Genomic DNA, 16,051 nt, shown 5'->3' on the forward strand with positions numbered 1-16,051 from the left:
CACTCAAAATACAAAAATACTGTATAGAGAGAAGATACAGAACTTGATAGAATTTAAATTCCATTAATTGTAAGATTTTCCATTAATGGAAAATTGTAAGATTTTCCATTAATCTATTACTAAGGAAAAAGGCTGTCACTTAACTTATGACAAATACACACTTTTAAGGTATATCACAACTTCAGAATATTAAAACATGAAGAACATTTATCTTGGACTCTATGAAGTATGATATAAATAAAGGATACAATTGGATATTTGTGTTAGTAATGACATATTAAGTAAAAGGGATTCTGTACTAGTGAGAAGAATGCTTTCAGCCTTAGTATGACTCTTAGGATATAAACTTATTTATCCTTCATATGTTTTTTCTCTATCTTCATCAAATAATAAACTGAGGGGGAGTGTCATTTTTTGCCAATATATCGAATTACAATTGAACGTAAGAAAACATTTTTTTAAAGTAAGATGTATTAGTGCTCTTCAAGAAGCAGATGTCAAAATGAAATTAGACAAGGCAGAAGTCTGTTGAACTGTGGAGTAGAGGAAGAAGGAGAGAGACTTCAGACTGTGATACAGGTATCATTCTTCTTCCTGTAGTAGACAAGAGGTAAAGAAGGAGAAGGAGGCTTGAGATAGCAAGAATGTGTGACTGCAGCACTGCACCAAGACAGGTCTGGCAAAACTAATGTGAAGCCCCAAGGGTAAGTGATCTGTTGGAGGAATAACATGTCTTGTTGGAATGGGTAGGCTTTCAGGCCCTGCAATGCACTGTCATTGGCTGGGAATAGTTGCAAGAGCCATGGCCTCAGTAAAAATGAAGTAGATCCAGAAGGATAGCACCTGGACTGTCAATTATACTCCCTGCAGCAGGAGAACCGAGCAGAGCATTTTTATATCCACCATTTAAGACCCAATAAGTGCTGGAGGAAGACTGATAATTGTTTTCATTATGTGAAAATAAAATATCATCTAATGTTTTGGAATGAGATTCATTCTAAAGGGAAGAGACAAACCTTATGAACTATTTAAGTCTTTCTCAGCACTGCAATTTCATTACTACACAAATCTACATTGTGATCTACAATTGATGAAACTTTAGGAGCAAAAATCACAGCTGGAAATGAAAGACATTTATATTGCAAGATTGTTATTGAGGATGTACCAGATGATGGTGTAGGAGCAATATTTAGAAGTCTACAGATGATGCTGAATTAAGTGAAATGGTAATAATGAGCACAGTGTATTCATACACAGCACAATTTTAGCCATTTAATTACTGTGCTGGGCTAACATGATAAATGCACCTGGACACAAATCAATGGTAAATGGTTCCCAGAACAAAACATTCAAGAAAGCCACGTATACTAAACAGAATAGTGTTTGCAATATGCAGCTAGAAATACTTCTAATGATAGACCATGAAGTTTAGGCAGCAGAATTCTAATTACATATTGAAACTGGCTCTGGTAGATGAGTGAGCTACTTCCTGGTTACAAATGTGCAATTTTGGCAGGTGCTGTTAGTCTTGGAAATACAATTTTGTACACCAAATGTCTCTTTATGTCCTGAGGGAGAAGAATAAATGCCTACCTTCTCCCTTTATTGAATCTTAACTCAAAACTAGCACCCACACTTATGGCAGTTAGAAATTGTAACTGGTAAGTCCATGTTTGCCTTTCTCAAACTTTTTAACAGAGAGAAATATACATGATACCAGAAGGAAAAAGGTCATTAATAAACTGAGGACACTACACAATATTCATGCCTTTTCTCATGAACTTAGCCAACGACTACCTTTCCTTTTTCCACTATTTCTAAGATGATGGGAGCATAGGCTCATGCTCATTTTTATTTTCAAAATAACTGAACAAAAAATGCCTAGTAACACAGGGCTGAGACACTATATGATATTCAATTATTATTTACTAATATATTATTAAGTTAATACAAATTGCTTCTTTGAAGGTATCACTTTTTCACATATTGGTCTTTGGAATTCTGTGTCTTTTACTCAGTCTTAAACATAACAATTTATTTTATTTAGGATCTTGTAAAAAGATCAAACTTCCCCCTGACATATGGCTACACAGATTTGGCACATAAATTTGCAATTTTAGAGGCAATAAGCCATTAATGATTTATTAATAAGCCACTAATGATTATTGATTTATTCAATATTTCTTATGTACAGACAGAATTTGTATATCTGGAAAATGCAACAGGAGGTAAATATAGTAGGTATTTGTTGTATTTTGAGGTATGAAACGTCCAATCACACACGGAGAAACAGTTACTATATCTGTTTAGGGTTTCTGCCTCGTCCCTCACTCTCAGGATGTGCAGTTCCTAGGAAGCTGACTACAACTCCAGTCTCAGGAGTGGGACATATGGGCAATGAATATGAACCTATCAGCTCATTCTACCCCCAATCCTGGGTGGCTTGTCAATGGGTATATGCTCTTTATTAGACCAATCATAACTTTGAAGCTTCAATGCAAGTACTTTTTTTTCAAACTTTATTTATTTATGTTTAAATTGCCGTATAAAATTATATGTATCTTGTACAAGATGTTTCGAAGTGTGCATGTTTACACACACACATATATATTATATACACCTATTATGTGTGTGTGTGCCTATACGTAAAAATGGAATGGTTTACTCTAGCTAATTAACAAATACATGCCTTCACAGACTTATCACTTTTGGGTTGAGAGCACTTATCTGCTTGCTTAGCATTTTTCAAGAACGATACGTCATTATTAATTGTATTTGTTTGAGCCGTTGGGGGAGTAGATTGAATCCTGCTGACTGTAAACTCGAATGGATGTATGAGCTGGACTTGTTCCCATCATCTTGCTACCAGGTGGACCGGAGACTGAAGCCAATATAGCAGAAGGCAAAGCCAGAGATAGAGAATAAATTGAGCCCTGAACACATCATCTGATTCCAACAGTACAGTGATAGCAGAGCCAGTTCTCTCCCTAGACATTTCAGTTGTGCAAGCCAATAAATTATCTCTTTATTGGGTCAATTTGGATCACACTTTATACAGGCAACCAGAAGTGTCCTGACTTTCAGATTACCCAACAGGGGGAGATGAATGTGTTGGGGTAAGATACATTGAAATGACAAAGTAATTAGAAGTGAACGTGCAACTCATTTTGTTTAATATCATCATAACAATTCCTTTAAAATAAGCACATAATAATTGAATGAGCCAGGAATACTGACCATAACAGAATACCAGTAAGGTGATTAAGAAAAATTAGGGTGTCTTATATTATGCCAACCCCTAGAAAACTTTATCATTTCAAATAATTATCTAGATTCTTCAAGAAGGAGGAAACTATGGCAAGAAAAACATAAAAGAAAAATAATATATGAAAGAAATTTAAAAAGATTTTTCCCAAGAAAGTAGTATAAATTATGGTAAGAAGGCTGGGATGTAAAAGCTAGGAAGGGACTTTGGAGAACGAAAACTGAACTGCAGGTGACGTTACCTCAGGATGAAGGTGTTTTGAATTCCTGTCCCACATCTTCCCGTCCCATTACATCTTCTATGCCTACCTGACAATCCCTTCTCTTAATAGTGAGTGCCCTAAGTAAGCTTACTGAGGGACTCATAATTCACTCAACAGTCAACAAGTATTTCCTGAGCACCTACTCTAGGCAGGTGCTGCGTTAGCTGTGAGTGATATTGTAGCAAACACAAGGATGGGCCCTTTCCACGTAGAGCTTAAGTTCTACCAGAATACACAGTAGAAAACAATTCATTATAGAGACTTATTTTTTAAATGTTTTCAAATGTTCTATGGAAGATTATGACTAAGGGAAATGACACTATTTCTAGGCTCAGCAACTATATCCTTAAGAAAGTGGCATTAGAACGCTCCTTAGTGTAGGAGTCAACCAGGTAAAGAGGAAACCAGGAAGAGTCTTGCATCCAGAGGGAATAACATGAGTGAGACCCTGTAGTGGGAGGGAGTTAGGCATGTTTGAGAATCTGAAGAAAAACCAGTGAGGCTGAAACACTGAGGGTGCATGAAAAAGGAGCATAAGGTGAGGTGGGAGAAGGCAGGGGCTGGACCAAAAGGAACCTGGCCATGAAGGATTGAGGTCTTTGTTCTTAAAGTAATAGGACTTTACTGGGGAGTGCAATCAGAGGTGCCACATGATCAGATCTGTAATTTTAAAATATAATTCTGTGTGAATGGTTAGCGAAAAGACAGATGTGATGTTGGAAGTCGCATTAGGAAGCTCTTATAGCAACTCAAATGAGAAAGGTTTGGAGTTTATTAGGGTGTCAAAATGAGGTGAAGTCAAGCAGTTAGATTCAAGAGATGTTTAGGTAATAAGTCATAATCTTTTCATTGATTAAATATGGGAGAGGGGCAGATAAAGACTGAGAAATGCTTACAGTCATCCCTAGCTTTCTGGTTTGCATGAAAAGTGGAGGTTTTTTTTTCCCAGTCCATAGATACCAAAAATAGTCTTGATAGATGCCCAATAGCATATGTTCACTTCTGTCAGATAAAACTTTGAGGTATCTGGAAACAGTAGGAAAATTGAGTAGGCAGGTAAGTATATGAATCTGGACCTCAAAGGATGGATATGACAATACATATATAAAAATTTCAAAATAAAAGGCATATCAAGAGCAATTGAAGAGGCCACAACATGATGAAATAGTCCAGAAAGAAAGTATGAAATAAGAAGACAGGAGGATCCTTCTGAGATTCCCTGTTATTTTATTCTCCTCTATCAGGCCGATAAAAGTTGAAATAAATTCAGGGCTCCATATAAGATCATAAAATAGAAACAAGATGGGTCATCACAGAGAGCAAGAAGAGAGAATAACTCAGGGTGGAAGAAATGGTTAAGAGTATCAAATGCTACTGGGATCAAATAAGATTTAGATTAATGTCCATTTGATTTAGTTTTATGGAGGCCATTGGTGACTGTATTAAGAGCTGAGGAAATGAGTACAATAAGCATGAAATTGAAGTATCTTAAAAATAAATACAGAATCTCCATTATTAATACATCACATTCTAGTTTTCTTACTTAATGATGAACATGTACAAAATTAATTGTGATCCCTGATTAAACCTGTTCCTTGAGATGTAGTTGAAAGCTAAATAATATTTTTTCTGTTTTGAAGTAATCCTGCTTTGGAAGTAGAATCTGAGCAGAAATAGTTTCCAAATGCACAAATCAACGTGACAATAGTATTGTGATTGCCTCCAACATTCCTGTAGCAAAAAACTTTGTTACAATTAAACAGTCATGGCATTTGCAACTAAAAATGGAGGGTACTTACAGCTAAAATGGAAACTACCAAATAAAGCAGTTACATATCAGCATTTGGAGGCAATGAGTTAGTCTGTGCTTGCAGACTGAAAGGAAAACTCAGCCAAGACCTGTTTGAATAAAACCTGCTAACTGAACAGGAGCTGAAGGATTGAGTTGGGCTACTTTTTCAGTTACCTACTTAGATCATTTAAAGTTGGAGGGTTGTAGTCTCTAGTAAGTAAGACAGATTGTATGACCCTTTATCCTCCCCTACTTTCTATGTCAGTAATTCGCTGGAAGCAATCTTTTAAAGAAAACGGTATTTACAAAGTAGAGATGAGATCATTATTTGGTGAGACAGAACTTACTGAGATATGATTCATTGTGAAAGTGAGAGATAAAGTAGGCCAAACCCTTAATATTCACTGTCAGGTACAACAACTGCTGTTTTTAGAGACATCTGCAGAAACAGAGCACGTGCCGCTTTTCAGATCAAGTTTCTGTCTTAAATTTAAGGAACAGCTGTTTCTATTTGAGAAATGACAAGAAGAGTATACATTTCAAATGTTCCACAAACATCTTTCAAAATCAACAACTTCAACAGTGGAAGATACTGACTTTTTTTTTTCCTTCTTTTTCTACATTTTCTACAAATTCCTGTAAAAATAGCTCATTCATTTAAAAAAACTGCATTGAGTTTGCTAACACAATGTTAGGTCCTGGGACATAAAGTGAAAATGTGCTACATCCCTTACGGAAATGGACGTTGGGCCGGACCAGGCATAGAACTACATATATTACAAATTGAAAATGATAATTGGTGTAACAGAAGTGTAAGAAAACTAATATGAGAGTGAATACCCTGGAGTGAGAAGAGATTCAGCTTATAGAATGTGGGACAAATGGAGCTGTACTTGAAGGAACAGTACATTATTAATGGGAAAAATTAAAGGGTGGTTTATGATGGAGAGAACTGCATGAGCCAAGAGTTGAAAGTATGAACAGACATAGCTCATTAAAACAAACAAACAAACAAACAAAAAATTGTCTGAGTGCCAAGAAAAGGAAAAAAAAAAACAATTGTTTCTATTTTATCTGAAGGTTAACACATGGAAAAGGACTTAAAGATATATATTTAATTATTTACCACTTATAAAATGGATAAATGAAAAGGGAAGAATGATAAACTCTTCTACCATAGATAAAGAGGCAGTATATTCTATTTTTAGAAGCAGGATGCTGGAGGTGGACTACCTGGGCATGGATTGAGCACCTGCACTTACAAGCCGTGTGACCCTGGGCAGGTTATTCAACCTTCCTGAACCTTTGTTTGTCCTTCTCTAAAATGGGCATAAGAACATTACTTCTTACACATGGTATGTTGGTTTATTAAGTGAGTTAACACATGTAAAGCCTTTGGACCTGTGTCTGGAACATATTAATTCTACATAATGTTCAGTCTTTGTTTTTATTCAAAAAAACTTCAACCATTATTATTTGATAGGTTACAGCTCCACCTACTGGTTGATGGGGTTTGGCACTGTTTTCGGTATATTTGGATTCACATTGTTTTTATGTGAATCCATGGGTGGCAGAGTATGTTTTCTCTCATGGTTTTTTCCCTTGTTCTTTTCCTATTGAAGTCAGTGCATGCCTGCACTTTCTCTCAAAGAGAAGGAGATGGCAAAATAGAAAGTTAAAATCACCTGTTTTGGGTTTTAAAAAGTCAAAGAACTTTAGAGAAATTAAGGCATTCTCAGTTATGGACAGATTGCCCTGAAGTAAACAAAATAGACTATTTCTCCTAAACTGGAAGAGACATCGGGGGCTGATAGAGGGGTAGGTGTGGAGAATGATCTATTCTCTTCTTCCTTGTAGCTCTGCTAAGGAGGTCGAAATGCACACAGGCCAACTGGCGTTAAAAAAAGGCAAGTGGAAGACTACGGGTAGCCCAAGCATGACACTGGATAAGACTGTCTAAGGGGCTTGTTCAGCCTGGATGGTGCTGACCTGAGGTAACCTGTGTGACTCTGCAACCATGGTTGGTATCTCCTAAAGCTGGATTACATTTCAGGCCATGGGAAGCCGGGAAATTCCTATAGTGTTTGAGGTTCTTATTGTCCCTGCCAGTAATGACAATGGTTGTGCACAATTCATTATATAAAATATAAAATGATCTGAAGTGCTCACCTGAGCTTATGACTACATAATAGCTATATCCTTGTATAAATGAAAATAAAATTTTCATACAAATCTAGATTATTCTCCTTTTTCCTCTGTTCTGCATTATCTCTTGTTACATGGTAAACAAAATAGGGTTGAACTCGGAAAGCTGAGTCTCAAAGGTTTTTCAAACTAGTCTTTATCTCAGTTAGAAGAAATTCAAAAGTTTCCACCAGAAGTCACCACAAATCTAGGCCAAGTTGGTATCCTCAGTTTGCTTCCATTATTCTCCCAAGTCTAATTCTGATACCCTTTCTAGACCATCTCCCTCTTTTCTCTGAATTTCAATACCAACAGGATCCTGCTTCTAAAAATAGAATATATTGCCTCTTTGTCTATGGTAGAAGAGTTTATCTTTCTTCCCTTTTCATTTATCCATTTTATAAATGGTAAATAATTAAATATATATCTTTAAGTCCTTTTCCATGTGTTAACCTTCAGATAAAATGGAAACAATTGTTTTGTTTTGTTTTTCCTTTTCTTGGCACTCAATTTTTTTGTTTGTTTGTTTGTTTGTTTTAATGAGCTATGTCTGTTCATACTTTCAACTCTTGGCTCATTCAGTTCTCTCCATCATAAACCACCCTTTAATTTTTCCCATTAATAATGACTTCTCACCAAAAATTGTTATAAAATTTTCCTTTTCTATTTTCTATGATAGCCCCAAGCATCAGTTATTGCTCTCTGTCTCATGGCATTGATCTGATTATCTACTTAGAGAAATTGAGAATAAGGCTTAAAAGAACATAATTTCCCACAAGACATTTTCATTTTGTTAATACAGGAGAAATGTCAGTTATTGGAATGTATGAGGAAAATAAATTTAACACAGGACAACAGCTTGGGCTGCTGTCTATTTCTTGGGTTGGTGAAAAAGTAATTGTGGTTTTTGCCATTTTAAAAAGTAATACTTAGTTTTCTAGAATTTTAAACATGAAATCAATGCAGAAGTCCCAAGTAAGAATCTGCTCCTATCCCTGGAAGTGAAAGAAGCCCTCCATTGATACCTTGTAGCACATACAATTTTAAAAGGCACATCATTTTAAATACGTTCACTCATTTGATTTTCGGGAAAACCAGTTATAATAGACCTGGTACTGCCATCCTTAAATGAGCTACTATCAATTGCTCTTTACCTCTCAATGTTAAACATGCAAATGCTTTCTAAACCCAAAATTTTGCAAAGTGTTTTTTAACTCTCCTTTTATTAATGCAATCATAATTATTGACTTTGAAGAGTTTTCATAAGTTTGATTCTACAATGAATATTCAAAGATAAGAGCTTTAGATAAAACTTATTTTCCCTTCACTCAGAATAGTAAGTCTAAAGAAAATACTAGTTTGACTTCAAAACGGATTAGATTGAAAGTTACTTGGAAGCTTCTACATCTTGCTGAATAAAAGCAAAAAAAACAAGAAATCAAGGCTAATGGAAAAACAAATGCAAGATGCACTTGTGTGTTTAAAGGCTCTTTTCATACCCTTATACTTCAGCTCCACAGAGAAAATACCTTGTTCATTGTTAATGTTTAGTAGATGTTGATCATGTATTAGCATTATAACTACCAAATGCTGAACGTGAAAGCACCTTAGTCACAATTGAGACTAGCCCCTAGTTTTCAGATAATGAGAGCCAGGGATCTAAGATCCACACAATTAACAGATTTGCTACAGGCACAAATAAAGCCACAGAGAACTGGAATAATGTCTTGGTTTTCTAATTCATATTCCAAGACCATTCTAAGACTGGACCCCACACTACATTTTCATCTATTTGGGAGTTAATGTTGATGTCCCACCGAAACCTACCTTCTCTATCATGTCTATTAGAGAAACTCACTCTTTTCTTTCTAACTCTCCTCCATTCAGTTAATTTCAGATGCCACTATGTTTGCATCTTTGTCCTGATTCATCTTTCTGACTCTAGTCATATCTCCTACTCTGCCCACTGCAAGCTAAATTCTACTAAGATGCAAATCTGATCATGTCATTCACCTCATTAAACTCTCCAAACAGTGATAAGCAATGCTTATTTACCACTTATTAGTGGAGTCTTTAGGCTCATTGTTTCATTGAATCTTCACAATTGATTTGAGGAAACTGGCACCAAAAGACTAAAAAGCTTGTCCTAGGTTCCAGCTAGTAAGTGGCAAAGGAAGATTCACACTTCAGACTTCAAATTCTTATCATGCTATGCTATGCTGCTTCTAGGACTCAACAGTGCTCTTACGACAAATTCTGAACCCCTTCCACACCACAAAATGTTGTTGGATATAGTGAATGCTAACAAGGAGTTGCTTACACCTTTGCCATTACTCTGGTTACCTGAGTATACTTAAGCCAGACTAAACTCATGATTCTCAGTGTTCATATACTGTTTCTCTCCTCTGAAAAAGATGGGATTGAGAATTTCAGAGGCTAGTTATTGGAAAGATACGATATTCTTCCACTTTCATGTCATTCAAAATAAACATAACATAAAATCATTAAGTAAGTGTACAAAAACAGAATAAAGTAATTTTTCCTATGGTAGAGAGTCAGATATTTGAATATCAAATTCTTTATACTTGTTTCTGATTGTTTCTAGATCTCTGCTTTTATAAAGCAGAGAAATAACCTGATACAATTTGGCTGTGTCCCCATCCAACTCTCATCTTGAATTGTAATTCCCACATGCCTACGTATCGTGGGAGGAACCCTGTGGGAGGTGATTGAATTATGGGAGTGGGTCTTTCCTGTGCTGTTCTTATGACAGTGAATGAGTCTCATGAGATCTGATGGTTTAAAAAAATACTGAGTTGCCCTGCACAAGCTCTCTCTTTGCCTGCCACCATCCATATAAGACATGACTTGCTCCTCTTTGCCTTCTGCCATGATTGTGAGGCTTCTCCAGCTATGGGGATCTGCAAGTCCAATTAAACCTCTTTTTTTTGTAAATTGCCCTGTCTGTGGTATGTCTTTATCAGCAGTGTGAAAACAGATTAATATACAACCTGTACATAACAACCTGTACTTTACTTGCCTATTGGGTAAACTGGCATGCATTCCTGGGATCCCATTTTTACTCACCCTTTTTGCCTAACTTATTTCCAGATTATAGAAAGACTACCTGATCTTATAATGGTCTTCCCTGAAACTAGGTCAGCTCCCCAGATTTTGTCTTACCCCAGCCCTCTGCACATCTCTTATGTAGCCCTTTATCATACTGCCCATCTATTAGTCTATATCTCAAACAGCATAGTTATATACCCTTACAGCCTAACAGATTTCAAGCAACCAACTGTTATTAATAAAATAAGTAAGAATTGAGCTCTATCATTGTGCTGTGTTATAAATGCAACAAGACAAGAATTCAGAAACTTGAGTTCTAATTTTGGGTCTATGAAAAAATGTTTTATCATCCTTGATCTTGCCACTTCAATTCCTAATGAATAAAGCATAATAAAATTTAAATGTGTTTACCTACATCATAGAGACTTCATGAGCATCTATGGAGAAAATGTGAATTAAAACAATTTAAAAGGAAAACCATTGTTGGAGAAAAGTTTACGTTATTTTTATGACTGTAAAATGTGTCAATGTCTCCAAACATCATATGATACTAAATAGAACATTATGAACAATATAAAGGATTTCCCCTTACAGCTCAGTTCTTGGGCCATTAAATCTAGAATTATAAACCTGAGCCTTAAACATATGAAGCAGAGTGTGTAAAATGTGACCAAAGACTACCACCCAATATGCCTGGATAAAGTCAATAGCAGATTCAGAGGATATGGCTACTAACTTGATTTAGCAGATCGAGCTAGCATGGGATAAATAAACATGAGAAGAAACATGAGTTACTTACATAATGAGGTGAATTCTATTTTGCCTTTTCCCTATTGGAATCAGTTGAGAAACCATTCTAGCTGAAGGGACCTGGAAAAATTGTCTTCTGCTGTGTGGGCACCTAAATAAGTATGATGTAAACACCTTGCCTGCATATCCACAAATCTTTTGGATGACAGAGCCCAAAATACATGGATGATCAACTTTGTATGTATAGACACTGTTTACTTCCAAAATTCAGAGCAGTGTTTCATACTGGAAAAATGCTGCACTAACATGTAAGTGACTTGATGCCTAGATTTATTCCTTAACGAGTCTTTTAGCCTGAGACAAGTTACTTTCTTTACTTAATCTATGTCAGGTTCTTTATCTATGAAAATGAGTAGAAAATACCATTTGCATCTACCAGGTAGCATTATTACATAGATTGAACTCAAAATGAGATGGGGAGAATGTTCTGTTTGAAGCATTCGGGGTTCTGCAAGGGATAGAGAACTTGGCCTGCATGCCACAATAAGACCATCAATGGACACGTTGAATATTAAAATTATGCTGGCAATTGGAGTGCTGGGATTATTAAGTAAAATAAGGGTTACTTGAACACAAGGCCTGTGATACAACAACAATTAATCTGATAACCCAGATACCTATTAAATGACTAACAGGTGGGTCATGCAGATAGCATAAATATGCTGGGCAAAGGGATGATAAATGGACAGAGTGGGATGGTTGAGATTTCATCATGATACTCAGAATGGCATACAATTTAAAACTTACAAGTTGTTTATTTCTGGGATTTTCCATTTAATATTTTCAAACCATGGTTGACCTCAGGTAACTGAAACCATGAAATGAAAGCTGCAGATAAGAGGGGAGCATTGGGCAGTGCAAGGAAACCTTTTCTATCCACTCAGATAACCCCACTGTTAAAATTCCTTTTTACTTCATTTGCTCTATAGCCTCCTTATATCTCTCTTCACACACAAACACATATGTATGTAATATAATCATCAGTCTTTTGTTTTCAACTATTTAAAAGCAAGCTGCAGATAGGATATCCCCAACACCCCTAAATACTTCAGTGCTTATTTCAACCAAATAATATCTACTATCTAACTGCCATAAAAACTTCCAAATCAGAAAATCAATGCCATTATGACACTACTGTCTAATAATGTCTCTTTTTCTTTCTGGTCCAGAATGTCATTTAGGAATACCCATTAACCTAATCGCTATGTCAATCCAGTCTTCTCCAAACTACATGCTTATTATTCTTTCTCTGTATTTAATATCCTGGATAGACTTAAAATCTATACATCCTGTGTTTCATAGGATGATTCTTAATTGCATCTGTCCAGTGTTACCTCATAATCAGACCCATATCACTTTAAATAATTTTTAAAAATAATTTTGAGGTCTTCTTTGTGGCATCATATCAGGGACAGGCAATATTTGTCCATCCCACCGCTAATGGTGTTAACTATAAATGCCTGGTCCCATAATGTCTCCCTCACTGTAAATTCACAATATTTTTGGTAATCAATAAATATTTTTCCAAAGTATGCCAATGCCCTGTTCTTCATTAAACCTTTGCTTATTAGCTTTAGCCTCAATTATTGACTATTACATCAAACAACTAGCAACATGATGATTGCTAAACTCTGATGTTCCATTTATTTTCCCCCTACATTTATTATGGGCATTCTACCACAAGGAAGAGCTTTTCACTCTCACCATCAATACATTTATTCATACATTTATTTATATCTGTATGAACTCATAGATTTCTATTTTACTCAATGTGGTGCAATCCATCACTATAATTATTTAGTTTGATGCTCTAATGATACCACATTTGTCCAGAAGGAGTCCTTCAAGCTGGTTCTTGTGGACTCTTGACACGTCCCCAACATTCTTTTAGGATTTACCACAATATATTCTAGGCACATCTTGTTTTCTTCTCATAGCCCTTGAATGTGGCATTTCAAAAATATTTATGTTAAGATCCCTGGTGATATTTAGATATCAAAATATGTGTGCTGTGTATGTTCATTTCTAGTGGGATGCCTTCACTTTCATTATTTCTAGGTCTTCTGGAAGATCAAAGAATGTAATACACAAATATATATATATGTATGCATACATATAAGAATATATATTCAGAAATTTTCATGTACATAAGTGTGTGTATATAAACACAAACATTATATGTATATGTCTCATATAGATTAATACCCATAATTCTAATTATATTCTGATAAATCAATGGACATATTTCTCTCTACCCTTTCAATATTTTGAATTACTTTCTCCAGTTAGAAACTTGGCTTTCACTATCTATAGTGTATGTTTTATTCACTTATTTGTTCAATATTGCAAGTCTCACAACTGTGTTCCCCTTTCATCTGTTACCTCCGCACCCATCCCCTTTAGCACCTTGTAACCTAGACTGCCAATGTGCTTTGTAACTTCCAATGTAACTTCCTCTACCCTTAAATGCCATGTCCTTGGGTGCTTGTGAGCACAGTCAGAATGCTTCCATGTGGCATCTGCTAACCTACCCACATCTTTGGCCACTGGTAAGCACATTGTCATTGTGTGTTGGAATATCTCCTCTGTTCAGCTCTTATTACTGATCTCCAAGCCCTCAGGCACCTCTCAAACACTCTGCAGTGTAAATAAAGGAAAAGAAACCTGGGAAGAACAGGGACAATGGAAAGGAAGGATTATTCTTGGTTTTTACATGCCCTTCCGTTATATCAGACTGTCAGCTGTCACTTTTCCTGTAGTCAATATGCCTATCTCTACCGTATCATCCCCCAACTTCCACACATCTGATATTTCCATCAAGTCATTGTAATAAAGAGTCTTACCTGTCTGTGCCTTTGCTTCCTCATCTGTATTACGGCATAATAATGATGTAGAGTTCATATGGTTGTTGTGGGGGTTATATGTGCTTAAAATAATGACAAAGAGTGAGTGCTGAATAGACACTAACAATTGTTTAATTCCTATTTGGGCCATGTGATGGCACCAGACGCCCTGTTTTCAGTATTTGGTGGCTGGCAGTAATCATTTCCTGGCAGTCTGTTGGCTCATGGAAGATCTGACCAGAGAAGCAGATTAGTGTTTTTGAAAACTTTGTTCATAAAGAAACCGGCTATAGGTCAGGGACACTTTCATTGTGACCAAACAAGATCAGCGCATGAGGTCATGTGAATCACAAATGCTATTCTTCACAAAAGTGAAGTGTGAAAAGTTTCCATGGGCTAAAATGACTGGAAAAAAGGAACATAATACTTTAAACTCACACCTTTCTTGACCTTTTACTTCCTTTTGCAGCTCAACAAATGTCGTTAATGCTATTTGAGGCTCTTTGTTCTGTGTTACCGATCTCGAATTGTGTTTCATGGACAGGTCTTCCTGAATACGTTCTCTTTTGCATGCTGTAATTTTGATGTCTCCATTTCCTAGAAATGAATGGGAAATCTATATATACAGACTGACTTAGAAGAATATACAAACTCCTAATCCTTCTGCCATTCTCCGAGTCTGGTGCTATTTGTAGCAAGTGTCTCACTATCACTTCAATGGTGTCAAGCTGTCAGTGAAATGGGAAACAATCTGATCCAGGTGTGAAGATGTAGAGCAGAAAATGATGCTAAATTGTGACAGTAGTAACCCAGTTCATCCTAAGGAGCAGATGGAATTGATTATTTACCACCCTATCAAGAACTTGATGCTTGATTTACCATTGTTCCAGTGACTATCATTCACCCTACAGATAACCAGAGAAAAGATTCCTTATAGAACCTACACTGTTTTTTTTTATTAGTATGTCCCTGGTTGTCACCCTATTGTAACAGGATCATTCTTTTCTTCTGAGATAGATGACAGAGCACGAACATCCTCAAATAACATTGGCTAACTCCCCCAGAGTCCTTGACCAGACCATTTATCTACAGAAATACATTTTTAACACTTTCAAAACAAAGGAATCCAGCATATGGCAGTTAATTTGGATCTTAACAACTCGGTACTTTGAAAAGACAAATGATCAGCAAGCTGTTTCAAACCTTAACCTATAATTTGAGAGGAATAATTTATTATCCAAACAAAACTCCTTTAATTAATCAAAACCTAACATTAAATTCAGAATTAAGTCATGCCACCAAGCCATCTGTTTCCAAGTACACACAGGCATTCTCCTCTCCTACTGACAAAATACTTTCTCCTATGTAAGTTTGCAAACAGGTGTTTTTTAAAACTTAATTAAACTCAGACATTGTGTTATTCATTAAACATACGTTAATGACTTTTAATCAAGAGTTGGCTGGAATAAAAAGCTATTCAACATTTCTGTGAAAGAGAAAGGCAATGGATAATTAAGAATATAGCAAGAAAAGAAGTGATCAACTTGTCAGGCACAGAATGACAAAGAAGGGAAAGTTTGTCTCATTGGTAACAATGACAAAATTCACCTGATCTGCCATGAAATCATGATCCAACCTTCCACTATTTAACTTCTAGACTTTTTAAGGAAATTGGACTTCAGTTATCAAGTAATTTTGAACACACGGAATGCAAATAAGCCTGGGAAAGAAGAAAAATCTGAATCATTTATGAGTGAACAAAAGTAGATGTCCTAAAGCATGCCTCAATAAGCATGCCTCATGGAATGGTTCAAAATTTACTAATG

The 16,051-nt window shown here is 36.0% G+C and overlaps 1 long non-coding RNA gene across 1 annotated transcript in view; it reads right to left on the reverse strand.

Annotated features, from left to right (window-relative positions):
- LOC139360158 (uncharacterized) overlaps positions 1-14,436 on the reverse strand; it is a 135,773-nt gene extending 121,337 nt beyond the window's left edge. Inside the window, exon 1 of the long non-coding RNA XR_011617337.1 lies at positions 14,226-14,436. This is a non-coding gene — a long non-coding RNA (uncharacterized lncRNA). The remainder of the gene's footprint in view (positions 1-14,225) is intronic.
- Positions 14,437-16,051: the final 1,615 nt, after the last annotated feature.

The sequence above is a fragment of the Macaca nemestrina genome, chromosome 19 (assembly GCF_043159975.1).
Source record: "Macaca nemestrina isolate mMacNem1 chromosome 19, mMacNem.hap1, whole genome shotgun sequence".
In the NCBI taxonomy this organism is placed as follows: Eukaryota; Metazoa; Chordata; class Mammalia; order Primates; family Cercopithecidae; genus Macaca; species Macaca nemestrina.